Raw genomic sequence first — 27,888 nt, forward strand, 5'->3', positions numbered from 1 at the left:
TAAATGTTGCACACAAGTAAGATGAGGGTACAACCTATCTGGCTGCCATCCATAGGAGTGAGCATCATGTGCTGACTTGTCGATGGCCCTGCAGTTGTTGTGGCTGTCCATGTCAGGCATGCATATTCGATGCATGGAACTGTTGAGTGGGGACTATAGCTCCCTTCTGGTGTATGCTTCCCTTGTTGGAGCAGCTGCGGTGAGTCGGAAGACGGTGTGTCTAAAGATGCAGATAACGCATAATGTTAAGAACGACATATCTCTTTGATCTGAAGAAATACACTAAGAGATCAATAGCAAGGTACGAGAGTGGTCACATGTCTGTTGACTGAAGACTAAATTGGGGTCACACGATTTTATTTTATTTTGGTACTGTCCGATCTACGCCGGATGGCTGGCCGTCTTGTGCCTCCTGGCTGACACTGTTCGGAATCTTCCCCGAAGAGCCAGCGACCAACGGCAGAGCAGCCTGCCTCCGCCGTCCGTGGCCCCATCCAAAACCCCGCTCCCCGCCCCATCGCACTGCCGTGGTTGCGCCGCCCCCGGGCCAATCCACAAAGACTCCCCGTCATCTAGATCCGGCGGCGGTAGTACCTTCAACCCACGCAACTGTAAAAGATAGCCATCTAAGCGCTGCTTCCGCGGCGAACTTGCGGCCCCGCACCCTTACGTTAGACACCAGCCAACCGACAGCCTAGGAGCTCCGCCGCCTCGAGGGGTGCTGCTTCCCATTGGGAATCGATTGGCCCAGAATAAAAATTCAGACAACTAACGCCTAAATAAAGTGATTTGAGATGAGGGTGCGACCTATCTGGCGACATGGTGAAGTAGGCAGGTCCAGCTGCCGAGTCGGTGAGGCCGGCGCGGTTGCGGTGGCGACCGGCGGCAGGGAAAGAGCGATGTCGCGACGGTCGACGGCTACGCGGAAGCAGCACCAGGACTCTGGACGGATCCGAAGTTGGGGCCGCTCCGGCGCCGTGAACAACGGTAGGGGTGAATCGGCTTCGGTATGGTTCACGCGGCCGTCGTCGAGGCAGCACCAGTAGCACGGAGTAAGAGGCACATGACCCAGTGCACGATGGCAAATGGACAGCGTCTCCGGCATTAGGGAGGAGGGCAGTTGTGAAATTGGTGCGGTGGGGGGCGCCATGGAGGTGGGGCTGAGGTTTCGCGGTTCGGGAGAAGGGAGCTTCCCGAGGAGAAGGTGATTTGGCGCCCACGAGGTATGAATGGGGGTGGGCGGGGGGGGGGGGATTGGGGGGGGGGTGGAACCATGTCTTACGAACGCATTTGTCTGAAATGTGAGGGGGAGTTACAGTTCTACCCTTGCCTATAGGCTTCTCGGCTTGGGTCTGTGTACTGAGGGTCGGGGATAGTAGAGTAACTTTGCTTCTCCCCAAATAGTGGGCGGGAGCGATTTCGGGCGAGGAGGGCGTGTTTTGAACTATAGTGGGCGCGAGCGATTTCGGGCGAGGAGAGCGTGTTTTGCCGACCATAGTTTATGAATTATTCGACACATGCCATTTCGGCTGAGGAGAAGGCGTGCTTGGATGAAGTTACGAACTTACCCTCGATGTACAACGGGCCAATTGATGCGTGTCCCACATAGGACGGTAATTTCGCGTCTCCCATTTATTTGCTCAGGCGAATTCCACCGAGCAGAGAGGATGTTTAACGGTTCGTTCAAATTTTGGGAGAACGAGCATCCACGTCTACCTTACCAAGTCGATTCGGATCAAATTTTGAAATACTAGCTTGCCACTTCTTTTTTAGATGGAGAGATGATGCTCGGGAGTAATGTGTTTTTACATGCTCGTTGCTAGCGATTTACTATATGACAAATAGTTGACCCACTCAAAAACGCGAATCAAACCCAAAATGAAATATCTCGATTCAATGAAATAGCTCGTTCAGTAGGACAAAATAGTGAACTAAATCCAAAATTGAACACCTCAATCGAGTAGCATGTTGTACAGTATTATAGTACTTCATGAACATGTTGAAAGTCAAATTAATGAACTTGTTTGATATACGCATATATCCGTTCATGTGTGGATTGCAGAAAACATGTTCTCCAATTTAAATATTTGAATGCAAGTTTATATCGAAACATGGTTTATATCAGTCTTTGATGCATAAAACGTGACCTTCCCCTCTCCCGGACTCCTGTTCTCTCTCTCTCTCTCTCTCCCTCTCTCGCCAACAATCTTCAATTCTGTCGCACGCATCCGACACAAAAACCTTGTTGGTCCCTCTCCCTTTCTCTCCATCTCTCTCTCTTTGTGTGTGTGTGTGTGGGGGGGGGGTCTTTCTAGTTCGCATGCATATATACACCATCTATAGGTGTCGGTGTACTAGAGTAGGGGTACCCTAGTATCCCGAACTTGTGCACGGGCAGTCGCAGCATCCCAGCGGAAAGGCTTGCCGGGTGACCGCCAAGACCCTCCGCGGCTACTTTGGAGACCATTCAAGGACAAAGTACTCAAAACAAGGCCCCGGCAAGAGGAGCTTGCCGGGAAGGCAAACCAAGGCCCCGGCAAGAGGAGCTTGCCGGGAAGGCTATCAAAAGCACCTCGAGACCCCGGCAAGAGGAGCTTGCCGGGAAGTCCACTCGAGGCATTTCAAGGAGCTTGCCGCGGCGCGCTACGCGTCCCGGCAAGACCCGGTGAGCGACAAGCTCCCGGACGCAACGAGACGACGACCGCGGCGAAGAGTTTGCCGCGGGAACCGCCTCTCCGAGCCCGCGCTCCAGCACACCCGCCCACGTGTCGCTCTCCCGAGCACACGTGGCGGGAGGCCGTGCAGCTAGGGGCGCGTGGTGGCGAGCAGGCGCTGACAAGATAACCATCATGGCAAACGGTGGCGTCCCTAGCGGTCCCTCTCGGTACTGTTTAGGCGACACAGACGGGTATTTAATGCCCTTGTCCCCTGCCGTCAGGGTTAGGTTCGATAACACTATAGCGGGTAGCTGTGCCTACTACAGCACCTAGCTGTGCCTATCCTCGGCACCCTTTCCATTTTTGCCCTTGGCCCCCGTTGCTCTATGTCGGTAACCCCTTGAGTATAAAAGGAGGCCCGTGTGCAATGTAGAGGGGGGTCGGCCATTTTGAGAGCCTTCGGGGGGGACGCCATCCCAACACCCACGCTCGGTCTCGCTAGTCGCCGGTGTGTACTGTAGCACCCCGCGCTCCCGAGCTAGAGATCAATACCAAACCACAAAGCAGGAGTAGGGTTTTACGCATCCGTGCGGCCCGAACCTGGGTAAATCGCTCGCGTGCTTCGCCTTGATTTGCCCTTCGCGCGACCAACCGCCCGCGTGTTTCGCCTCGATCTGCTCTTTGCGCGACCTCCGCCCCCCGCCGAACCAAAAGGGACCCGGTCCGCCGGTCCCATAGGTGTCCGTGGATCAGAAACCCCGGCATCTCTGGCGCGCCAGGGAGGGGGCGTCGAAGTTGTGTGAACCAGATCCGGCGTTCTCGCGGGCTAGATCTTCATCATCTTCATCAACATGCCCCCGAAGAAGAAGGTTTCAGAGGCAGCTGCTCCGTCCGTGCCGAGCCAGCCACCGCCGGGGCAAACGGTTGGTGAGGCAGGCGCCGGCGGAAGGGCACGCGTCGATGAGGGAGCTCGCGGTGCTGCCGGGTCCAAGGACAAGGCTGCGCTGCCCATCGGCGGCGTAGCCGGCTCCCACAACGACCGGGCGCACTCCAAGACCTCGGCGTCCGTGCATGCACCGCGCCCGTCTCAGGAGGCGCGGGACCGGCAGCGTCATGGTACTCACGGTGCCATGCGCTCGCTAGACCAAGACCGAGCTGGTGGGTCTCAGAGCGCTCAAGACCACCATGCACGTCAACAAGCCGGCGCGAGCGACACACGGTCGCCTGGACGGGATGCTGCTCCTTCTAACGTGGTTAGAAGTCCGAGCATATCCCGCTCCTCGCACCGTTCGCTACCGCCGCCCGCCACCACAGGCGAAGCTTTGGCACGAGCTCAGCTGCTCCTAGACTACCCTCCAGCGGCGGACAAGATCGACGACTGGAGGGCCACTATCTAGAGTCTCATCGGCTTCGCCAACGGCGACACTCCTCGGCAGCCGGGCACACCGCAGCCGCAGCGAGTCAGCCATGCGCGAGCCGGTGGCGACGAGGCTGGCGAGGGTACGACCACCGTGCACTCTCCGCCCCGAAGGCCAAGATCGCCGACTCGCCGGATCCACCTCGACAGCGACTCCACCGCGTCGTCAGATCCGCGAGCTCGTCGCGATCAGCGCCAAGTTCTTCAAGAGAGACAGCGGGAAGACGCTCGTACTCACATCGAGCGCCGGAGGGAAGCGCAGCGTCAATCAGACCAGCGCGCTGGGCCCTCTGTTGACATGCATGCGCCAGGGGAACCCGGTGACTTGCCGTACACGGTAGGTTGCCCTGCGTTCACTCGTGAGCTGCGGCAAGTCCAGTGGCCCAGTACGAAGAACTTCAAGCCAGATGTACCGGAGAAGTACGACGGCAAGTTGCATCCGTCGGAGTTCCTCAGCATCTACACCATCGCGGTGCAGGCTGCTGGGGGACGGGACGACAAGATCCTTGCCAACTACTTCCCGCTGGTGCTTAAGCCCAACGTCAGGTCCTGGCTCATGCACTTGCCGGACAACTCCGTATCTTCCTGGGCAGACTTGTGCCATCAGTTTGTTGGCGCCTTCACAGGCGGCCACAAACCCCATGGCCAAGAGAGTGATCTACATCTGCTCGTCCAGAAGGAAGGAGAGCCCCTGCGCCAGTATATCCAGAGGTTCAGCCGCGTACACCACAACATCCCAAATATCCACCCTGCCGCGGTAATCAGCGTGTTCCATCAGAACGTGCGTAACCGCAGGATGCGGGAGGAGATGGCGATGTGCAAGATTCGGGACGTCAGCGAGCTATATGCCCTGGCCGACAGGTGTGCGCGCGCTGAGGAAGGGAGGAAATTCCCCGGGGAAAGCACTGGAGCAGAGGGATCTGACAGTGAGGATGCTGCCCCGGCAAAGAAAGGCCGGCGGCGCAACAGGAAGAAGAGAGGCAAAGAGGTGCTGGTCGTTGAGCAGTCCGGCGATGAAGGTGACGCCAAGAAGGCTGCGGTTGGTAGCTCCGGCAAGGAAGTTGCCGCGTGCACCAACTGCCAGGCTGTGGCGGTCGCCGACAAGCGGGACGGCTCCGGCAAGCAATATTGCAAGATTCACCACACCAAGGGCCATGACCTCCAAAGCTGCAAGAAGGTCGAGCAGCTCGTCCAGCAACAGAAGGCCGAGTACGAGCGGCGCGACAAGGAGAGAGCCCAAGGGGGCGCCGAGAAATCTGGCCAGAAGCGCACCGGCCAAGAAGGACGCCGCGGCAAGGCCAAGCAGCAGCAAGGAGACAGACCTCCTCGCGGCCGCGACAACAATGAAGACGACGACGACGACGAAAGCATGGATGATGTTGAGACCAGTGAGCAGGAGATTCAGAAAGCCACAGAGGTCTTGTGCGTTGACGGTGGTGTTTCTCTGCATACTTCGCACCGCCAACTCAAACAGTGGGTGCGGGAAGTCAATGCAGCAGAACCACCCATCGAATCGCGCAAGCTTCTGAAGTGGTCCAGCACGCCTATCATCTTTGACATTGAGGACCACCCTGACCGCACAATTGCAGTCGGGTGTTTGCCGATGTTGGTATCACCAACTATCCGCAACCTCAAGGTCACCAAGATGCTAGTTGACGGCGGGGCCGGCTTGAGCCTGATCTCCTCCGCTGTACTCCAGAAACTCCAAATCCCTGACAGCGAGCTCGAAGAGACCGGCACGTTCCAAGGAATCAACCCGGGAAGGAGCAAGCCGAAGGGAAATGTCACGCTGCCGGTAACATTTGGCAGCGAGCTGAACTTCAGGACTGAGAGGGTCACATTTGACGTTGCCGATATTCCATTGCCTTACAATGGGATACTTGGCCGTCCAGCACTCGCCAAGTTCATGGCGGCCTCTCACTACGCGTATAACATGCTGAAGATGCCAGGCCCGATGAGCGTCATTTCTTTCCCTGGCGACAGGAAGGATGCTCTCATCTGTGCCGACAAGATCTACCGGGAAGCAGCAGCCACGGCAGATCGTGATCAACTTGCCGCTGAAGCTCCCGGGGGGAAGAAGACCAAGTCCGGCAAGAGTTCTGGTGCCCACTCCGGCAAGCGCACCTCTTCGGAGTGCTGCGCCGCCGTTGAGGACGCACCATCGAGCTCCACCAGCAAGACCAAGCCCGGCAAGAGCTCTGATGCCCACTCCGGCAAGCGCACCTCTTCGGAGTGCTGCGCTGCCGTCGAGGACGCACCATCGAGCTCCACCGGCAAGTGCAAGAAGACGATGGCAGCTCCGCCAGAGACGAAGAGGGTATCCGCCAAGGTGGACGGCGCTGGTGGTTCCTTCACCATCAGTGCCACGCTTGACCCTAAATAGGAAAGCACGCTCGTTACTTTCCTGCGGGCGAATATCGACGTGTTTGCATGGCAGCCGTCTGACATCCCCGGTGTTCCCAGGAAAGTGATTGAGCACCACCTTGCCGTTTGTCCCCATGCGCGGCCCGTCAAGCAGAAAGTCAGGAAGCAGGCGGTGGAGCGCCAAGAGTTCATTGCAGGGGAGATCAAGAAACTGGAAGCAGCAGGCCTCGTCAGAGGAGTGCTCCATCCCACGTGGTTGGCCAATCCTGTAGTCGTGCGCAAGGCAAACGGGAAATGGAGGCTTTGTATCGATTTTACCGATGTTAACAAAGCTTGTCCCAAAGACCCATTTCCTTTGCCGCGCATTGACCAGATTGTTGACTCCACGGCCGGATGTGATTTGCTTTCGTTTCTTGACGCATACTCAGGATATCATCAGATCTTCATGGCAGAAGAGGATGAGGAGAAGACCGCATTTATTACTCCATGTGGCACGTACTGTTTCGTACGGATGCCTTTCGGATTAAAAAATGCTGGTTCAACATTTGCAAGAGTAGTCCATATTGCTCTTGAGCCACAAATACCCAGAAATGTGGAAGCCTACATGGATGATATAGTGGTCAAGAGCAAGGACAGAGCAACCCTGATTCAAGATCTAGACGAGACCTTTGCAAATCTGCGCGAGATCAGCCTCAAGCTCAACCCAGAGAAGTGCGTGTTTGGAGTTCCCTCCGGCAAGCTTCTCGGGTTCTTCGTGTCTCAGCGGGGAATTGAAGCCAATCCCGACAAGATCAAGGCCATCGAGCAGATTGAGGCACCAAGGCGCGTCAAGGATGTACAGAAACTTGCCGGTTGCGTGGCTGCTCTCAGCAGGTTTATCTCTCGGTCGGCTGAGCGCGCCCTGCCGTTTGTCAAACTATTGAAAAAGGCAGGTCCAATGAAATGGACTCCGGAAGCGGAGGCTGCGCTGCAAGACCTGAAGAGATACCTGTCCTCCCCTCCAATACTTGTCGCACCTAAGCCACAAGAGAAGTTGCTGCTGTACATAGCGGCAACCAATCAAGTGGTTAGTGCTGCGCTAGTAGCAGAGAGGGAGGCAGATGATGAGCCAGCAACCGCGGCAAGCGCATCCGGCGACAAGCAGGGGGCTCCCCCGACAAGCTCTGGTCCTGACAAAGATGGATCTGTGCAGATGCACGAGGAGACACGGAAGAGAATGGTGCAGCGCCCAGTTTACTTTGTCAGTTCCCTCCTGCAGGGGGCTAGGTCCAGGTATTCTGGCGTGCAGAAATTGCTTTTCGGCCTTCTCATGGCCTCGAGAAAGCTGCGCCATTACTTCCAAGCACATGAGATCACAGTCGTCACTCGCTTTCCGCTGAAGAGGATACTACAGAATCCCGAAGCGACAGGCAGGATTGTTGAGTGGGCACTGGAACTGTCAAGCTTTGGCCTCAAGTTTGAAAGCACTTCAACTATCCAGAGCCGAGCATTGGCAGAATTCATAGCAGAGTGGACGCCAACACCAGATGAAGAAATTCCAGAGACGAGCATCCCCGACAAGGAAGCAAGCAAAGAGTGGCTGATGTACTTTGATGGAGCCTTTTCGCTGCAAGGCGCCGGCGCTGGTGTGCTGCTTATCGCACCCACCGGAGAGCACCTCAAGTACATAGTCCAGATGCACTTTCCCAAGGAGCAAGCAACAAACAATACTTCAGAGTATGAGGGATTGCTTGCCGGTCTCCGGATCGCGGCAGACCTTGGGATCAAGAAGCTCATTGTCAGGGGTGACTCACAGCTTGTCGTCCGCCAAGTAAACAAGAATTATCAGAGTCCGTTGATGGAAGCTTACGTTGACGAAGTGAGAAAGCTGGAAGAGCGCTTTGACGGCCTGCAAATGGAGCACGTTCCAAGAACTCAGAACGCCATTGCAGATGGCCTGTCAAAGTGCGCCGCACTTAAGTTACCTGTGGAACCAGGGACCTTTGTGCTCAAGCTGACTCAACCGTCCGTAACACCATCAACTGGACAGAGCAAGAAGAGGAAGTTGATTCCTGGTGACCATCTGCCGGCAGAGCTTCCCGAAGCCGCCGCCAAGAAGGTCCCTAAGATCAACGTCGAAGGCACTGAGGAGCAGTCTGCTCCGGCAAGCCTTAGGGCTTGTTCCGTTGACGCAGAAGCTCCCGGCAAGCTTGTCGCGGAACGTCACGCTCCGGCAGAGACGCAGCTTCTCGCCGTAGAAGCGGACGTTCCCGCGGTAGCTGAGACCAACACCAAGAGCGCTGAGGAGCAAGATGCTCCGGCAAGCCCCAGGGTTTGTTCCGTTGAAGCAGAAGCTCCCGACAAGTCTTGCCCCGACAAGCTTGTCGGGGAACGTCAAGCTCCGGCAGAGACACAACTTCTCGCTGTAGAAGCGGATGTTCCCGCAGCAGCGGATTTGCCTTTAGTCCTTGTTGTCGAGCCACAGGCTCCAACATGGGCGCAGCAGATTGTCCATTTCCTTCAGACAGGAGGACTTCCCGAAGAGCCAGAAGAAGCCGAAAGAGTAGCCCGGCAGTCAAGTATGTACCAGTTCGTCGACAAGACACTGTACAGAAGAAGACTCAACGGTGTGAAATTGAGGTGTATTCCCCGGGAAGACGGACAAAAGCTATTGGCAGAGATACATGGAGGCATATGTGGACACCACATTGGCGCAAGAGCACATGTCGGCAAAGCATTCCGGCAAGGTTTCTTCTGGCCAACAGCCCTCCAGGATGCAACTGCACAAGTAACCAAGTGTGAAGCGTGCCAGTTCCATTCCAAGCAGATACACCAGCCAGCTCAAGATCTCCAGACGATCCCTTTATCCTGGCCATTTTCGGTCTGGGGGCTCGACATCCTCGGCCCCTTTCCCCGAGCTGTCGGGGGCTTTGAGTACTTGTACGTTGCAATCGACAAGTTCACAAAGTGGCCGGAAGTGGAACCAGTGAGGAAGGTGACCGCACAGTCAGCCGTCAAGTTCTTCAGGTCGATTGTTTGCCGCTTCGGGATCCCTAACCGGATAATCACCGACAACGGCACACAATTCACGAGCCACGCCTTCATACAGTACGTCCAAGATCTCAGCGCCAAGGTCTGCTTCGCTTCTGTTGCTCACCCAAGGAGCAACGGTCAAGCGGAGAGGGCGAACGCTGAAGTACTGTGCGGGCTCAAGACCAGGACTTTCGACAGGCTGCGCGAGTGCGGAAGAAACTGGATCGAGGAGCTACCGGTGGTTCTTTGGTCGATCAGAACGACGCCAAATCGAGCCACTGGACAGACACCCTTTGCTCTAGTCTATGGAGCAGAGGCAGTTACCCCCACGGAACTCGTATACGGGTCACCTCGAGTGCTCGCTTACGATGAGCTTGAGCAAGAGCGGCTGCGGCAAGATGACGTGCTGCTCCTTGAGGAAGATCGTCTCCAGGCTGCTGTGCGAGCTGCTCGCTACCAGCAAGCTCTGCGCCGCTACCATAGCCGCAGAGTCAATGCCAGGAGTCTCGAGGAAGGCGACCTTGTTCTTCGGCGCGTTCAGTCAGCCAAGAATTCCAACAAGTTGACGCCGAAGTGGGAAGGCCCTTACCGGGTGAAGCGAGTCACAAGGCCTGGCGCTGTCCGCCTTGAGACCGAAGATGGCGTACCAGTGAGCAACTCCTGGAACATCGAGCATCTTCGTAAGTTTTACCCGTAAGGCGCGGTTGTCGGGCCCTTCCCGGCAACCACCTTTCTGTACAAGTCTTGCCACTGCTGCATGTAATCCTTTGTACAGAGCCAGGCACAGACCCTGAGCACCAGTAAATGAAGCGCTGATCACCCCGGGGTTATAGCATGCATGCTAGGTTGAGTCTCGTCCTTGGTTAGGGTCGATAGTGCCTAACAGCGCCTAACCCCTAGCTTAGAGGTCGAGTGTCCGTCCCTTTGCTTTTCCTTCGTTCGCAGGGCTCGCAGATCCTGGCCAGACCGCTTGAGGACGAAAAGGAGAAGAAGGGCGCGCCGGCACCTGAGCCCCGGCAAGCCAGTGTTGCCGGGGGCTGCGGGTACCAAGATTCGTCCCCGGCAAGCCAGAATTGCCGGGGACTGCGATATCAGATAAATTTTTCGTCCCTCATCATGCATCCTTTTATGGACTGGGGAATGTGAAACCGCGTTTCTTCCCGAAAACTGCCGTGCTCCCCCGACTCTAGGCCCCGGAGCGCGTTCCCAGGACCAAGTTTGGTCGTAGTCGCGGCAGCAAAGGGATGAAATGAGGAGGCCGCGCCCACCTCATTCCCGCCTCCGTCAGAGGCGTGGGAAAGGTCGAGCGGCGTGGGAAGGCGGCAGGGCCTGTTGCCGGGTGAAGAAATGTCTGGCCGATGGATACCAAGGATTCGCTCCTTGGCGTGGGTTCAACCCGCGAGACAAATAACCCGGCAAACATCCCCCTTTCATTAAAAAACATCCCACTCAGGTACAGTCCAAAGAGGATGAAAAACATGAATGAGAGGATTACAAGTTTTAGATGCAGCTAAGGCCCGAGGGCTTACAAATTAAAAAGATAAGGTGCCCGTAATCCCTTTCCTGTCCCTCTCTTCAGGAGGTAGGTCAAGGAGGCGAAAAGGGGAAAAGGGGCGCCTAGGCGAGCTACAGGTGCCAGAAGACACCAAGAGAACATCCCGGGGAGGCCGACCGAGGGCTTGACGGTGATGGCGACGCCGGAAGCGGGGCTCGAAGGCGGGGCGGCAGGACGTTAGCACGCTGTCGAGGGCACCACGCCCTCGTACTCCGACCTGACGGCCTTGTCGCCAGCCCTCTTCCCCTTCCGCAGCCTCCCTACGCCAGCCGCCCAAGGAGACGCCACCGGGGAGTTCAAGGAGCCGGCGACACGGATGATGGGGTCGCCGGTGCCGCGCGGAGCGGCGCCCGACACCTAGCCGGACCCGCCATCCCGCCGCCCGTTACCCTCATCATCGCTGTCGCTCTCCTCCTCGTCGCTATCGCTCGAGGAGGAGCCTTCACTATCGGAGGAGCTGTCCACGCAGCACTTCGCCCGAGTGCCGAAGCACCCAAAGACCTTGACGGAGAGGAGATCGCCCTCCATCAACTTGAAATGGAGGGTGAGCCCCCCCGTTAGGCTGTGGATACGTGCGAACGTCTTCCACCCTCGATCAAGATACATCACATTAGGGGATGGGAATGCAACGCGGACCCGCGTGCCGCTGATCCCACAGCCCCTCATGTGCAGCCTCAGTGTCTCGGGCGGGTCCAACTCCATCGCGCTCGCAAACGGAGCTGGAAGCCGGAGGCGACGACGAGGCGCCCGGCGCAGCCTGACGAAGAACTCGCAAGGGTCGTCCCCTATATGGACCGCCATGGGGAGGGGAGCCGCCGCCGGAGGCGGAGCTGGCGCGGCGCCCCGTCCGCCTCTTCCCCGAGCGCCTCGACCTCGTCCTCGACCTCGTCCACGACCTCGCCCCCTCCCTCTTCCCCTTGTGGCTGGCTCTGCCACCACGGGTGCAGGAGAGGAAGGGGTGCGCTGTCTAGCGGCAACCCTCGCCGCCACAGATGAAGGGCCAGGATTCCCCTTCTCCATGGCGGATGAGAGAAAGGGGAGCAGAAGCTGAAGAAAGGAGGAGATGGGAGAGTGCGGGCTTCCGTGCTCCCCTCCCGCTCTTTATAAAGGAGCGAGGTGGGGGCTCGGCCGCCCCGCTCAGCGAATCAAGGCACGAGGAGGGCAGGGAGTCGGGCCCGACCCGCTGCCTCTGCTCGCGACGGCCCAGTTCCCCACTTCCACCGTCCGCGACTCCAAGCGCATGGGAGCCGCGTGGCAGGGATGCAGAACCAAGGCGACGGATGAGGCAGCCTCGAAAAGCCGCGCACCGGCCCCGTCCAGTAAATGCGCCACGCCCCCACGCCTACCTCCGTTTAAGGAGGAGGGCGTGAACCACCCCCTTCATCATGGCCTGACGCATGCTCGCGGGGCTTAGCCCCGCACACGCCGCCCACGTCACCCACGACGCCGCGTTTGATGCGCGCCGTCCTGGGCGTGCATGGTGGAAGCGGAGAGGTCTGCGGCGTGACCTAGGCCGCGTGTGCCCGTGCACTGTTTTGGGCCTGGCCCAACAGCGCTCGGCACCGTGTCTGGCCCAGGCCCGGGGGCTCCTGTCGGTGTACTAGAGTAGGGGTACCCTAGTATCCTGAACTTGTGCACAGGCAGTCGCAGCATCCCCGCGGCAAGGCTTGCCGGGTGACTGCCAAGACCCTCCGCGGCTACTTTGGAGACCATTCAAGGACAAAGTACTCAAAACAAGGCCCCGACAAGAGGAGCTTGCCGGGAAGGCAAACCAAGGCCCCGGCAAGAGGAGCTTGCCGGGAAGGCTATCAAAAGCACCTCGAGACCCCGGCAAGAGGAGCTTGCCGGGAAGTCCACTCGAGGCATTTCAAGGAGCTTGCCGCAGCGCGCTACGCGTCCCGGCAAGACCCGGTGAGCGACAAGCTCCCGGACGCAACAAGACGACGACCGCGGCGAAGAGTTTGCCGCGGGAACCGCCTCTCCGAGCCCGCGCTCCAGCACACCCGCCCACGTGTCGCTCTCCCGAGCACACGTGGCGGGAGGCCGTGCAGCTAGGGGCGCGTGGTGGCGAGCAGGCGCTGACAAGATAACCATCGTGGCAAACGGTGGCGTCCCTAGCAGTCCCTCTCGGTACTGTTTAGGCGACACAGACGGGCATTTAATGCCCTTGTCCCCTGCCGTCAGGGTTAGGTTCGATAACACTGTAGCGGGTAGCTGTGCCTACTATAGCACCTAGCTGTGCCTATCCTCGGCACCCTTTCCATTTTTGCCCTTGGCCCCCGTTGCTCTATGTCGGTAACCCCTTGAGTATAAAAGGAGGCCCGTGTGCAACGTAGAGGGGGGTCGGCCATTTTGAGAGCCTTCGGGGGGGACGCCATCCCAACACCCACGCTCGGTCTCGCTAGTCGCCGGTGTGTACTGTAGCACCCCGCGCTCCCGAGCTAGAGATCAATACCAAACCACAAAGCAGGAGTAGGGTTTTACGCATCCGTGCGGCCCGAACCTGGGTAAATCGCTCGCGTGCTTCGCCTCGATTTGCCCTTCGCGCGACCAACCGCCCGCGTGTTTCTCCTCGATCTACTCTTTGCGCGACCTCCGCCCCCCGCCGAACCAAAAGGGACCCGGTCCGCCGGTCCCATAGGTATCCGTGGATCAGAAACCCCGGCAATAGGTCTCGCTCGCACACTATCTATGATACTCTAGCTAGTCCAAGCTAGATATCTTGGGTGCACTCATCGTACGCACACAAATTCCTTAGCTCTTTGCCCGTAACTCTCTCACGCACCACTATGTCGTCTCAGAGCTCTTTCCCCCTCTCTCAAACTCTCCATCCACCTGGGTCACACATACACATGCATATCTCACTCGCACTTGATAGGCCCATCTAAAACTCTATCTCTCCCCCTCGTTCTCTCTCCATCTCACACGCGCACACACACAATCTCATGCCCAGCTAGCCAAGTATGATGGTCTCTCACTCAATTGTAGGCACACACAGTCCCCCTATATGTATATGACTAGCTAATCTTAGTCTCCATCACAAACATGTGCATGGTCTATCTCGATTTCTCTCAGGGCATCTTTCTATCGCGCACACACTCCCTCGATCTCCCACCCATATAGTCCCCTCACGATCTCGACGGGATCTCTCTATCACAAACACACCCTCTCTCCCTCCCCATGCGTCCATGCCATCCATGTGTCCCTCTCAACCTTTGTTCCTTGTTGGCCAGACCTCTATTGGACATGTGCTATAGGGGTGTCTCTCTCCTTTGCAAACAATCACACACTAGCTATCTTTGTGTATCTCCTTGCCTCGCTTTTCCATCTCGGAGGCATGTGTGATATGTTTGCATAAGAAACAAAAAAACACGCACTCTCTCTAATTTATCGTTTGTTGTCACTTTCTCTTTCACACACATACTCTTTTTGCACACTTACTCATTCTCCTTCACACACACTTGATCTGTCTCGACTGAGGCACTCTCCTCGGTCCATAGCATATAGATTTATTGAAAAGTCAAACATCACAAAGTTTGACCATGTACGTGGAGAAAAAGAATTACATCTAGTACGGCAAACATATACCATTAGATTCACCATGAGATGTAGTTTTGTATGATGTATCTTTGGTATTGTAGAATTAAATAACATTTGCGTAAACCTGATCAAAGTTTCCAAAGTTTGGCTTCTAAAAATTTTACATGCACTGCATTATCGAGGGGATGGAATATCTCTTTCCCCCTCTCAGCTATCTGACGCACCACTCAGCCTTATCGGGGCTCCTCTATCTCTCTCAAACTTTATTGGTCAGTTTGGTTCGTGACCTGACCCTCATGCTTTGATGGGCGGTACTGCCTGGTGTGGACGTGAGATGTAAAATATTTCTGCCTGGCCAGGCTTGTGTGGTGCTGAAGCGTTTGGTTCATGCCTGGGCCAGGCAAAGCATCAATTTCCCATCAATCAATCCATGCATCAATTATTTAATGCTAATATCCATCCATGTTGCTGTTAGCCTCGTGGCCACACGATCAGGCATGGCCAAGCGTTCGAAATCGGTCGCCTGGGCCAGGCTACTTGCAGTGTCTGGAGTTCAGCCAGGCTAATTAAAGTGCAAGGGAACCCAGGCCAGGCGGGCTTTCTTTTTCACAGGGTAGCAACCAAACAAGCATGCATGAAATCCAGCCACAACCCTAGGCCAGGAAAAAGATGCTCAGGACGCAAGCCAAACTGGCCTTATATCTCCCTAGTTCACACATACACATGTCTCGCTCGCGCTATACATATAGACCCATCCAACACTCTCCGCCCTTGTTCTCTCTCCATGTGACACGCACCCCCCTAAGTACCATAATCCCTCACTCCATCATAGGCGCAAGCACTCCCCCTCCTAAGTATGATTATCTCTTACTAGCCATCAGGAACACACGTATTGTCTCCTTCCATCCATACGTCTATCTCGATATCTCTCGGGGCATCTTCTATCATGCACACACCTTGTCACTCGATCTCCCACCCATGTAGTCCCATCACGATCTCCAGGGGATCTCTCTATGAAAAACATACACTCTCTCCTCCCCATGTTTGGATTTTCTCTGTACGTCTCTCTCGACCTCTATCCCTTGTTTGTCAGACCCCTCTTGGCCACGTGCTAGGGGTCTTGCTCTCTCGGTTCCAAATGACCACACACTATCTCCGCACCTTGCCTCCGTTGTCGAAGATGCATGTGTGATATGTTTGCATAAGACACACACGCTTTTTCTCTACTTTTATCGTGTGTTGTCCATGTCTCTTTCACACATGCACACACACTTTGTTCACTCTCTCTCTCTCTCTCTAGTTAGGGACTCTGTCACGTCCATAAGCATATGGATGTTTTGAAAAGTCAAACCTCAGAAAAGTTTGACCAGGTATATGTGGAGAAAAACATTTACATCTGGAATGATCATTAGATTCATCACAACATGTACTTACTTCATACTATCATTTATCTTTGGTATTGTAGATATAAGTAATTTCTTTATAAACTTGGTCAAAGTTTCAAAAGTTTGACTTAAAAAAATGTTGGAACTACATTATCGAATGGAGGGAGTAGCTCTTTCTCTCTCTGCTATCTCTCACGGGCCTCCCCTCTCACTCGAACTCTCTATACCGACGGATTATACGCTCACTGTGTCAGCGTATAGCTCCGTATATTGTTTAGTTGACCGGTCAACCAATCCACATGCTGCCTTGTCAGCTCGTGTTCTGTATCTTCGTGTGCTGGCCCATGTGGCAGTGGGTGAAGTAAACAAAGTTGAAACCACTCGGGGTAGCACCCCGCACGCTAGTAAATTGAGGGCACATTGAGGAAAAACTTCTTGCGCGCGAAGGATGCACTCGTGCACAATTCACCACTGCGCGGCGGCATGCACACAAGGATGCACTCGCGCACACCCAGCACACAACACACATCAGCACACGTGTACACCGGCGTCACCGCCGGTTGAGATGGACGGCGAGGCAGCCAACAAGCGGAGGCGGCTCGAGCCAAAACCGCATCCGGTGAGCCTGCACTTCATCAGCAGCCTTCCTGACGACATGCTACTCATCATCATCGGCCTCCTCCCCACAAAATCTGCCGTGCGGACCGCCCTGCTCTCTCGGCGGTGGCGCCCCCTCTGGCGCTGCGTCCCCCTCAACCTCACCGTCGACAGCTGCCTCTGTGACGGCGATTGCAAACGCATGGCCGCAATCTCCAAGATCCTTTCATCGCACCCTGGGCCAGCCAGACGCCTTGACATCCGCATGTTCAGTACCAACTACAAGGTCCAACCGAAGTTCGACGAGTGGTTCTTATCCCCCGCCCTAGATCAGCTCAAGGAGCTCAGCTTTGAAGCTGGACGATGTCGCTCTCTGCCGCCGTCCTCGCTCTGCCTCACGCCAACTCTGCGCTGCGCCAGCTTCAGCTCCTGCTATCTTCCCCAGATTAATGCCGCGCCCGCCCTTATTCTCCCTCAACTCAAGCAGCTCGACCTCTTCGACATTGTCATCTCGAAGAAGGCTATGGAGCACCTGCTCCGCAGCTGTACTGCGCTCGAGTACCTTCGTCTTGAGCAGATCCATGGGTTCATTAGCCTCCACATCGCCTCGACGAATCTCCGATGGATTTATGTGTCTTGCTGGCCCCACAACAAGTCATCAATTGGGAAGAGATCACTCCAGCTGTTCCACGTTATGGTCATTGAGAATGCGCCTTTCCTTGACAGATTGCTTGTACCGGATCTAGAAGGTCCAACAAAAATCAGGGTCATTGACGTGCCGAAATTGACAGCGTTGGTGTACTCGTCTGCCAAATTCTCCGAACTCTTTATTGGATCCGTAATCGTTCAGGTACATCACTCATCTTCTTCTCCGTCTTCTTGAAATTCACATTTTTTTAATTTCTTATTGATGTATTTACGACCGTCTTCCAGAAAATGATTCCCACAAGCTTGACCCAGTCCATGCGCACAGTGAAGATCTTAGCACTAAAATCTATCGGCCCCAATCTGGATCAAGTTGTTGGATTCCTTACATGCTTTCCGTGCACGGAGAAGCTACTCATCGAGGTGAAACTTCTTTCCTATAAGTAAACGGTAATCACAATGTAGCTAAATTTTTTTCGTAATTTTCCCAAATTATGAAGACAAGTGTAGTGTTCAAAACTGCATCTACGCACTACACCGAAAGAAATGTTTTTAGTATTTTTTCTCACGTGATCACCTACATCGTTTTTATGCTGTACTACTATAGTAGCCTAGGCTAGTCATAGTCGAAAGTAACTTAGACTACTCCAGTAACTCTATGGTTACCCTAAGAGCAAGTACTACTCCGTCCTGGTTTACTCTTCCAATCTTGTATTATCAAAATTTAACCATAGATTTAACTGAAAAAATGTTGCATGTCACTAAGAACTATATCGTTGGATTCGTATTTGAACATAATTTCAAATGGTGTAATTTTTAGTGACATGCATTGGCATTTTCTTAGGTAAATATATGGTCAAAATTTTATACTAAATACGAGGTAGTATTCTCTCCGTCCCAAAATTCTTGTCTTACATTTGTTTAGATACGGATGTATCTAACACTAAAATGTAACTAGATACATCCGTATTTAGACAAATTTAAGACAAGAATTTTAGGACGGAGGGAGTACAAAAGTGGGCTATGTAGGCCAAAACATGTGCCAAATTCACTTGTGATGCATTTGGCATCGATGCCCCTCCATTGATCACCTGGTGCCCCAATCTGGATCACCTACTTTGCTCCGGTGCCAAATTAACTCACGCAATGAAAAAACACTGCGTGGGAGAGAGAGAGGACTGAGGCAATAAAAAACACTTGTTTGGGAGAGTGAGAGGCTGGTGTAGTTGGTTTGATTGATTTGTTTATACATGTGGGTCTGTGTGCACAGCGGTGCCAACTCTCTCACATCGCGAGAGCAGTGCCAAAATCTTTTGATTTGACATCGATGCGTATTATGTGGCATACTTTTGCGAAATATGGCATCGGCCACATAGTGGAAGGCAACAAATGCCCAAGCTCTTCACGTGCTCCTAGTTAAATGAGAGGAAACAGAAAGAGAGAGAGAGAGTGAAAAAATATCACTAGCCAGCCAACCCTATCGTATGAGCGAATGATATTGGTACCTCTTGATGACACGTCAATCTTATGCAGCCAGCTGCTCTAATATGTTATCTTCTTTTGCAGATAAAAAAAGACCTGAAAGTGAAAAATGTGCTGCACTATAACAATCTCATCGAATGCCTTGATCTCCATCTTACAGAAATTGATTTGATCGACTACTGAGGCAGCACATCTGAGATTGAATTGGCCAGGTTCTTTGTTCTGGAGGCAAGTGTGCTCAAGGTAATGAGGTTTGGCGTTCTCTGGCGCAACAATGAATGGCGTGCTGATCACCGCAAGCGTCTAAGCCTAAATGACAAAGTCTCAACAGAAGATGAATTTGTTTTTGAAACATCAAGTGGCCAGAGACTCGAAAACTTATTTGCCCATTAGTGACTTGTCAGGGCGGTGGATTTTAGTTTGTACGATAATGCTGCATCCACCTAAAGTAACGAAAGTTCTTACGTAAACTTCCTAGTAATTCCCTCTTCATAGGTGCAGCATTACTCCTAACATTTGTAATATCAGTTTGAAACTTGTAATATTGCCGTGTCCTATTCCTGCGTTTTCAAAATCCTGCGAATCAAACAGGTCCTGAGTTGGTGATGATGTTGTGCCTCCCATCTTTCACCAATAGCCGTCAGATCTAGATCTGACGCATACAAACCAAGCTTCTCCGTTTTTGCAAAAAGATGCCCACACTTGTTCCCTATTTACAAACAACTCCTTGTCTCTCACAATCAGCCTTATCTCCTCCCCACCACATCTAGAAGGCCGTGGAAAAATCTGGCGCGATGGCCGCTGCCGGAGCCGTCCACCCCCAATCTTGGTGTTCCATGCAATGCACGGGCATCTACGCATGGGAAATTATGTCGAACAGGGCTAGTTGTAAGCAAGCTAGCTCTACAGCCATGATGATAGTGACTGCAGACGGTGAGGCTGACTATGGTATGCCGAACACGGCGCCTATACTCAGGTGTCATCTCCGGTGCAGGGTCTTGTCACTTCACTGTGAGGAGCAGCACATAATAATTTGACCAACGGGTAGTACAGTGCTAGTACTCCTACTACTACATTGGTAGTACTAGTACTAGTACTAGTAGCACCACCGTCTGGATTTAGGTGTACTACCACGTCCATTTGGATTTTAGTATTTGACTAGCAATATCTAGTAATGCATGTCACAAAAAATGTACTACTCCCTCTGTAAATAAATACATGGTGTTTTATTCCTATCAGTGAGAGAACTTAATGTTTTTTTGCTAACTAGAGTACTAATAGGATTACATGCAATGAACTAAACACTGCATGTCATGTTTGGTAGTCTCAAGTCGTTGAAAGCATGCATGACCCACATCCCTCATTGGTTGATATGTCACGAAATAAGAAACAAGGAGGGAGTTAATGCATCATGCCTAAGTATTTTGGGATTATTTGGTTTTCGTAAGGTGACTTACACAACATTTTTTTTTACATGCATTAACATTTTATTAGTTAAATCAAAGGTCAAAACTTGGCGCAAAATGCAAAGGGGACCAATAAACCAGTAAACATCAAACTTCTCTCGTTTGGCCCCAACTAGAGGTCCGGTGAGATGATTATACTGCACCGGCACGGAGGGGGACGCAACTTCATTGACTTATGGCAACTGCCTTTGGGTGAATGACACATGGGCCCAGGGGGTGGCTGGCCCACCTATCATACAGCCAAAGGCAGGTGCAGTAGAGGGATGAGGAGTAGTACGAAATCCTACGCACCTACGCACGCTAACCAAGGGCAAGAGTGATCACTCGAATCGCAAGATCAGTTGACTAGAAGCTAAGCTAGACCCATGGAGGCGATGAGCGCTAGCATCAGCCAGCTGTGCCAGATGGTCCACGACGCCGGCCTGTGGCCGGCACCAAGGAACGTCTCCAGGTAGTATTGCTTGAGGCCACCAAGGCGAGGGGCCGCTTGGACGACAGCTTCGTCTCCTTGTTCGACGAGGTCCTCGTCGGTTTCCTCGACAAGTTCACTGTCGTCAAGAAGCTTGCGGATGACTTTGACGTAAGCCTCCAGCCAACGCGCCCAGGCTCTGCGATGCCCGCCACCCTCAACGGCCACTATGGTGACAACTTCTTTGACGCACTGGTGGCCCTGCGACTGCCCGCCGTCGCGCCGGAGAATGTCCACCTCGAGGTCGCGCTCACCGCGCAGCGCCTGGCGCAGCAAGACACCATCGACATAATCACCCACATCTACGCGCAAATCGTCCACAAGGACTACTACATGCAAGAGGAGGACGATAGGACGCTGGCCTTCTTGGACCACAGGGCAACCTTGGACGGCACTGTTCAGAAGCACGTTGAGCTCGCCACCAACGCCGCTGCTCCTCACACGTCGGTTGGTGACCCGGCGCACTAGGGCGTGAGGATGTCATTGATGGATCCATATGTATTTTTATCTTTCCGTCAAATCCATGTAGTAGTATATGATACTACAGTAATTATCTTACCTTTCGCATCAACTTCATAATTTTCGTGCGTACTCCATGCATGAACGGCGCCAGAACCAAACTTCTCATTACTCTAGGCAAAATCGTTATTTTCTATCTATCGGTCGTGCCATGGTGCAGAACCAAATTTTACAAGTTACGAGTTCAAAAGGAAAAGCCTGCCATGTTCGCGTCGCACCCCCACACGGTTGGTCCGGCACGCCGCTCAAGCGGGAATGCGTGCGGTGTTGCATTTTCACTTACAAGTGGGACCGTAGTTGAGAAAACTGACTATCGGCAAACCCCCACCCTGCCCACCACGCGATGGCTGAGAAAACAGGAGGGAGAAGAGATGGCTGTAGCACGGACTCCAAGAAAATTGGTGTCGGATGGGACTCGTGTGGGTGGCGTGTGCCGTACTGCTAGACGTGAATGCTAGTTATGGCCCATGCCACCCCACTATATCGAGCCTATATCGAGGTACATAGAACAAATTTCCTGCCGTCTGTGCTCAGCCCTCCTCTATCTCTCTTCTCAGCCAGCCAGTGGATGTTCGGAGCCCATTGTCTGTTTGCTCGCATGCGGCCCCACATGTCAGTGAAAATGCAAGAGGACCCACTGAACCTGCACACCTTTCACCTTGACGTGCTGGTGATGAAAAACAAATCCAATAAAGATCTTCGGTGGCCACTTTTGGAGTTACTCAAGAGTAGTAAGATTCTATTTACAGTTTAACCCAAGATGCACATCTCGTGGCTTCAACTACCACTCTATTTTCTTTCATGACACGACCTGGATGCTGGATGTCCCACGTGTCGGAAAAAGGAGGAAGAACCCGACCAAATCTTCGGTTGTGCTCTCGGATTAGACTAGTTGTGCTAACTTAAAATTTTTATTGTGTACTCCCTCTGTTCCAAAATACTTGACTTCCATTTGTCCAAAAATGGATGTACCTATATACTAAAACATGTCTAGATACATATATATTTTGACAAATATAAGGCATGTATTGTGCAACGGAGGGAGTAGAATGGGTGCAAGTTTTTGTATTGGGAAGAAGAGTACATCCATATATTGATAAAGTGCAATTTAGTAGATGTTCTATCACTTTTAGCTAGCACAGAGGCTAGAGATGAGATTAGTGCACTTGTTGATACTCCTACTAGAATAGAGGCTAGACATGAGACTAGATGCGAGGAAGCAACGTCTACTTCTTTACACTCGAAGAAGAAAGAAGCATGCAAGATCGAGCCTCCGTAGATCAACAATGAATGCATCGAGAAGGCACTAATCCAACTTACAGGAGTAGTAAAATGTATTCTTGTGGTTCTTGTTTTCTTTGGTCTTGCTTTTCTAGTCAAAATTATCGTTGGAGTTCGTGCAAAACGAAGGTCTGTTTGGGGTCGTGCATTGGAGTTGGCCTTACAAGTGGGACCGCAGTTAAGGAAACCGACTATCGGCAAACCCCCACCTCGCCCTCCGCGCAATGGCTGAAGTTAGAGAAACGACGAGGTTGAAGAGATTGCTCTAGCACGGACTCCAAGAAATAATATGGTGTCAGATGGATGTCGTGGTGGTGGCATGTGCCGTACTCCTGGACGTGAATGCTTGTTCTGGCCCATGCCACCCTACTACTCCTACTACTTACTCCTACTATATAGTACTAGTATCGAGGATTCGAGGTGCTGGTTATGTACATCGAACACATTAACATATGGCTACAGTAAAAACACCCGCCCGACGCGCGAAGCATGTGAAGCTAGTACAAATAGTGTACTACTATTGTTGATTGGCCTCATCCGATAACCTGTTGCAATGCACGTACAACTATGTATTCGGAAAATATTTTTTTGCCTCGTCGCACCACTCACTCAGAGAAGCGACTCGAAAGCCATTCATAAATTTAGTAAGTTTATCACAGGCATATCATTTTATTACATACAGCAGGTCATCAACCCACATCGACAACGAGGATACATTATAAATACTAAAGTTTTCACCACACAAAAATAACAAGCAATGAAATGAACTTCAACTCAACCATTCCTCGGCGTTGGAAATGCTTGCTTTGAACCACAAGTGATTCTCTGGGACAGGCCACCGATTGTCGATCTGGAAACCAACGCATGACTGATCATCCAGGCTGAAGCGGCTTACATTATCAGTACCAGGGTAGGGAACCACCCAAATGTATGAGGTATAGACACAGTTGCTTCTCATAAATGGTACTAGTAACATTGTGTCAACAGCAGTTGGATCGCCTTTCACCATCATCGGATAGTTTTGTCCAAGGAAGAGCGAGTTTTCTCCAAGACTATCAATTCTGTACCAGGGAGAAGGAGTTGGCGCTAGCACACTAGTATCCATCCCGAATACCATACAATGGGTGTTGGAGTAGGTCCGGAGAGTGCGACCATGGGAGACTACACCTACTTCCTTAGCAGTAACATCATCAGTGGGCTGTATACACACAAGAAGAGGTGATCCATCGGAATTAGTTTCCAGGCGCCACAGAGTATATGGGCGCTGCTCGTCCTCATGCTTGTGATCATCACCATCGTCATCTCCCCCTTGGTTATAAATTTTTTCAAGTATAGGTGGTGGGATGTTCACAGAAACTTGGAAACACAAGAAGAAGGTTAATTAGTAAAGGGAAACTTGCTAACCCGCATGCATGTGGATGAAACAATTATAATTACGGTGGAAGACAAATGTACCGAAACTACGAGGATCCCATGCAAAAACAATGCCACGAGTGGTGGCAGCAAACACAAGGCCCTCGTATTGAATTGCATCACAGTACTCATCCGTGTACAGAAACTGATTTTTGAGCAATATCCATCGAGTCGAACCACCAAGGACGGCAACAAGCTTGTCGAAGATAGCAACAACTTGATAGTTGTTGTAATTCCAAGAGCGGGTGGGAACTCGACAAATTGCTATCTTCCGTAGAAGACAGTCACCATGGTCGTATTTGAACGTGCGTACAATACTGGTGTGCTCAACCTCTGGGCAGTCTGCTGAGACTTTTGGAAATGGAACCCGGTCACGAGTGCACACATTCACAAGTTTCCACTCGCAGTTGGACCCAATGTAAACAACCCAATCTCCATTTGTGCCCGCCCAAGCCTTGCCCTCAAGCGATGGCATCTTAACATCATACATATCATTATCAACCGGCATCAACTGGCACAGGGCGAGGCCTCCGTCATGCCGGCGCCAGTCATTAGGGTCACGGCGAAGAAGATAGGGGAGATCAAACCGCTCCTTGACTCTTGGGTTCTTTGTAATGATGTTATTAGTTGAGTCGAGAATGGGCTTGAACGAACCTGCCATGCTAGCCGAGGTGATGACATCGCACCGATCAATGAGTTCCTCCACCACGTCATCTTTCAGATCGGGGCAAGAATAACGGGGTCGTTTCTGGCCCGTTCCCTCCATGAAGAAGACGATCGAACAATGGCAGAAGAAAGGGTGAAGGGCTGAAGGAAAATGGAGGAGGGAGAGGAAGAGCATGCGACATCAGTTCCAAATCGAGAGGGAAAGGCGAAGAGTCAGTGGACGGTTGCGAGTTTGCCACGGTTCACGAAGAGGCGCCCGGCCTACACGCCCGTTCGGAAATACTCATACTACTCGCCGTCGTCTCACTGATATGTTGGAACGGGACCACATGTCAACGAAACATGGTGTGTAATTTCTCGTGCAAAATGCGATCTGGCCGCGTTGGCCCGAGGTGCCGCATTAGTTATCGACCTTTATTTTTTTTAATGGCGTGCCCATCAGTTTTGAAGCACGACTAACCGGTACTATACGCAGAGAAAAATATAAACTACTCTACCACTACTCCACCTCCAGTACTAGTAGTATAAAAAAGATATATAGGCTGGAGCTTGAGCGCTTTCTTGCTAAGGTCTGCCCACTTGCTTCTCACACTACCACCCTCTCTCCAGATCTAAAAAAGACGGCCCCTCTCTCCCTCCTCACTGGTGGTCACAGATCCGCCGGGGAAGAAAAGGACATGCAGCGTTGACGCACTCGTCATCGGCGAGCGAGGTCACGCACTGACGACAAGGCCGTCCTCTCAAACCTAGCGCCCGCGGGGGATGGCCTCCGCCCCCAAGCTCACTGCCGTAGTGTGTGCGGAGGACGACGACCATGAGCGAAGCCACTTCCCGCCGACCCTTAGGTATGCTACCTCTTTTCGAACCATAACCTTGTTCTATTGCCCCATCTGCCACATCATTGCATATGGATCTTTTTCCACTCCACCATCTTCCCAATTTGCTATCCTCTGCTCTGCTGGCCACGCAGATGAAAACCATAATTTGCACCACTAAAGGAAACCCTACTTCATGCAGACTAATCCATGTCTGGGTTGAATAAGGAAAGGAAGGGAGACTGTACTATCCAAGAGAGTAGGCATCGAACCCGCATCTAGGTTGAAAAGGGGAAAATTAGTAGCTAAGGAACGAGTCTCATGTCTCTTGGTTGAAGAAGGGTAGAAAGGCATGACAATGCAATAGAGAATGACCAGGTCGATCGGTTTGTTGTCCTCGCATAGGAAAAAGGTGGCTAAAGAGAACAAAAATGGGACGTAATCCACATATGATGCCTGGATATTTGTTGCTCTGGGCAACCATACCTCCCTCACCACTTTGCGTCCGTGGAGGTACATCGTACTGGTGCGCCCACGGTCCGAATGGGCCTCCCATGCTCTTATTGCCACTTTTTTTGCTGTTAGTATAACGCCAGCAGTCAAGTCAAGCAATGCTACTGCTAAAGTGATGCCACATTTAACTAATGCCGCTCTCAGTCTAATGCCACCGATAAATTTAAGCAATGCCATTTAATGTCACTAGATTATTTCAGGGTTAGCTGTTGATTGTGGATGTATTAAAGATTTTTCAGCTAAGGCATTCTAATGCTGTTGCACAGCCAGTATACCAACGATGAAACTTGTTACTACCTTCAGATTTTTGCACTGTTAATGCTTATAGATTACATACCTCACTTTCATGAGATAAGTTAATCTTTTTGTACAGTGTCACCAAAATGCCAAGGCGCTGATGTCATTTTATTTTGGTTAAACTGCACAGACAATTATGAAGACAAGAGGAAAGGTCAAGAGTGGGCACCTCCTCCTCCGGCTGTTCTCTTGATTCATTCGATCAAGTTTTTATGTTTGATCGATTATCAAGATTGGGATAGCAATTTTTAAGGTCCCCCGAGTTCGAAATGATATTTACCTTGGAGGTACATGGTTTGCAATTTTTTATACTGTCATTAGTTAATAATGCTAGTTACCTTCAGACTTTTGTATTTGGTTTAATGCTCATGCACAACTAGTATACCAATGCTGAAACTTGTTACCTTTACATTTTGTATTGTTAATTCTTATAGAAACCTTCCAGTGCTAGAGTTTAGTGAAATCTGTTCAGTAAAACCATTATACTGTACCCTGTAATAAACTAACTACTCTACTGTTGCACTAGCCACTGGATTAGTGTATATTTGTAGTATTCGGATGGTATTGCATTAGCGTATGGACATAAATAAAGTGTGGCAAGCTTTCCCAGATATGTGCTCAAGAAAACTACTACCTGTTTTTCTAAATACTAGACGTTTGGGTACTTTAAATTGAACCACGAAAACGCCTTATATTAAGGAACAAAGGGGGTAGAGTTCACTCAAATTATCCCGGTAAAGCTAGTCACACCTTTGTTAAAATTAATGTTCATTATGTTATCGGAGGAGGTCTGTATGTTTGTCTCTAATGCCTGTCGACTACATACCTGACATCATGATGTAATGTTAAGTCATTTCCTTTTGTATAGTGTCACTGAATTGTCTAGGCGGTGATGGCATTTTATTTTAGTAGAACTGCACAAAATTTGCTTAAAAGAAGAGGAAAGGTCAGGAATGGCTCAGTTTCCAGAAAAAACTATGTATGCCTTCCTGACATCAGCCGTTGTTGCTTTATTTATTCCTTCAAACAGGTGGTTAGAAACAGTCTTGCTACCTTTTCCCATTAAGAAATTGGAATGCTTATATTTGTGAGTCTATCCTTCAACTAGTGCCACTTTTAGAGTAATCACACTTTCAATATCTATGCAAACAAGGATGCTCGATTTTAGTGGAACTACACAAAAAGTCCAACTCGTTCAACATTAGGAGCATGTTTTTCCAAACCTTTATATCCAATTGGTGGCACTATGAGCTGTTCATTACGAAGGTACATGGTTTGCTACTATCTTGCTACTCTTTTTGTACTGTCATTAGATAGTAATACTAGTGGTTTGCATGTGAATTTATTGGCAGGGTGGACCTACATTGGAGGTGTAGGACATGATTCAATGATCGGATGCTCAATTTCGGTTGTATCAATTTCACCTCTTCCATCACTGGGAACATGGATATCCTTGGTCTGATGAAGAATAGGCGCTATATTTCTGCTCTGAACCAGCAAATTAATTCTGTATGAAATTGTCCAGGGCAAAACATAACTGTATCAGATTGTCCAGTGCAGAACATGACAGATGCTAAGCGGAAGAGACGTGTTTAAACCGAAAATACAAGGTGTGGCATATGTTTACTAGCTGCTTGATATTTGTGGAGACAGAGATGTCTGCCCATTGCTATTTGGCAAACAAACAAAGTGTCCGCAATTTTGGTTGAACTGCACAAGAGAATAGTATAGTCACTACATGCAGTGCCATTTGAAAATAGACACAGAAAGATTGGATAGTCACTTCATGGACTGC

The sequence above is a fragment of the Triticum urartu genome, chromosome 4 (assembly GCF_003073215.2).
Source record: "Triticum urartu cultivar G1812 chromosome 4, Tu2.1, whole genome shotgun sequence".
NCBI lineage: Eukaryota > Viridiplantae > Streptophyta > Magnoliopsida > Poales > Poaceae > Triticum > Triticum urartu.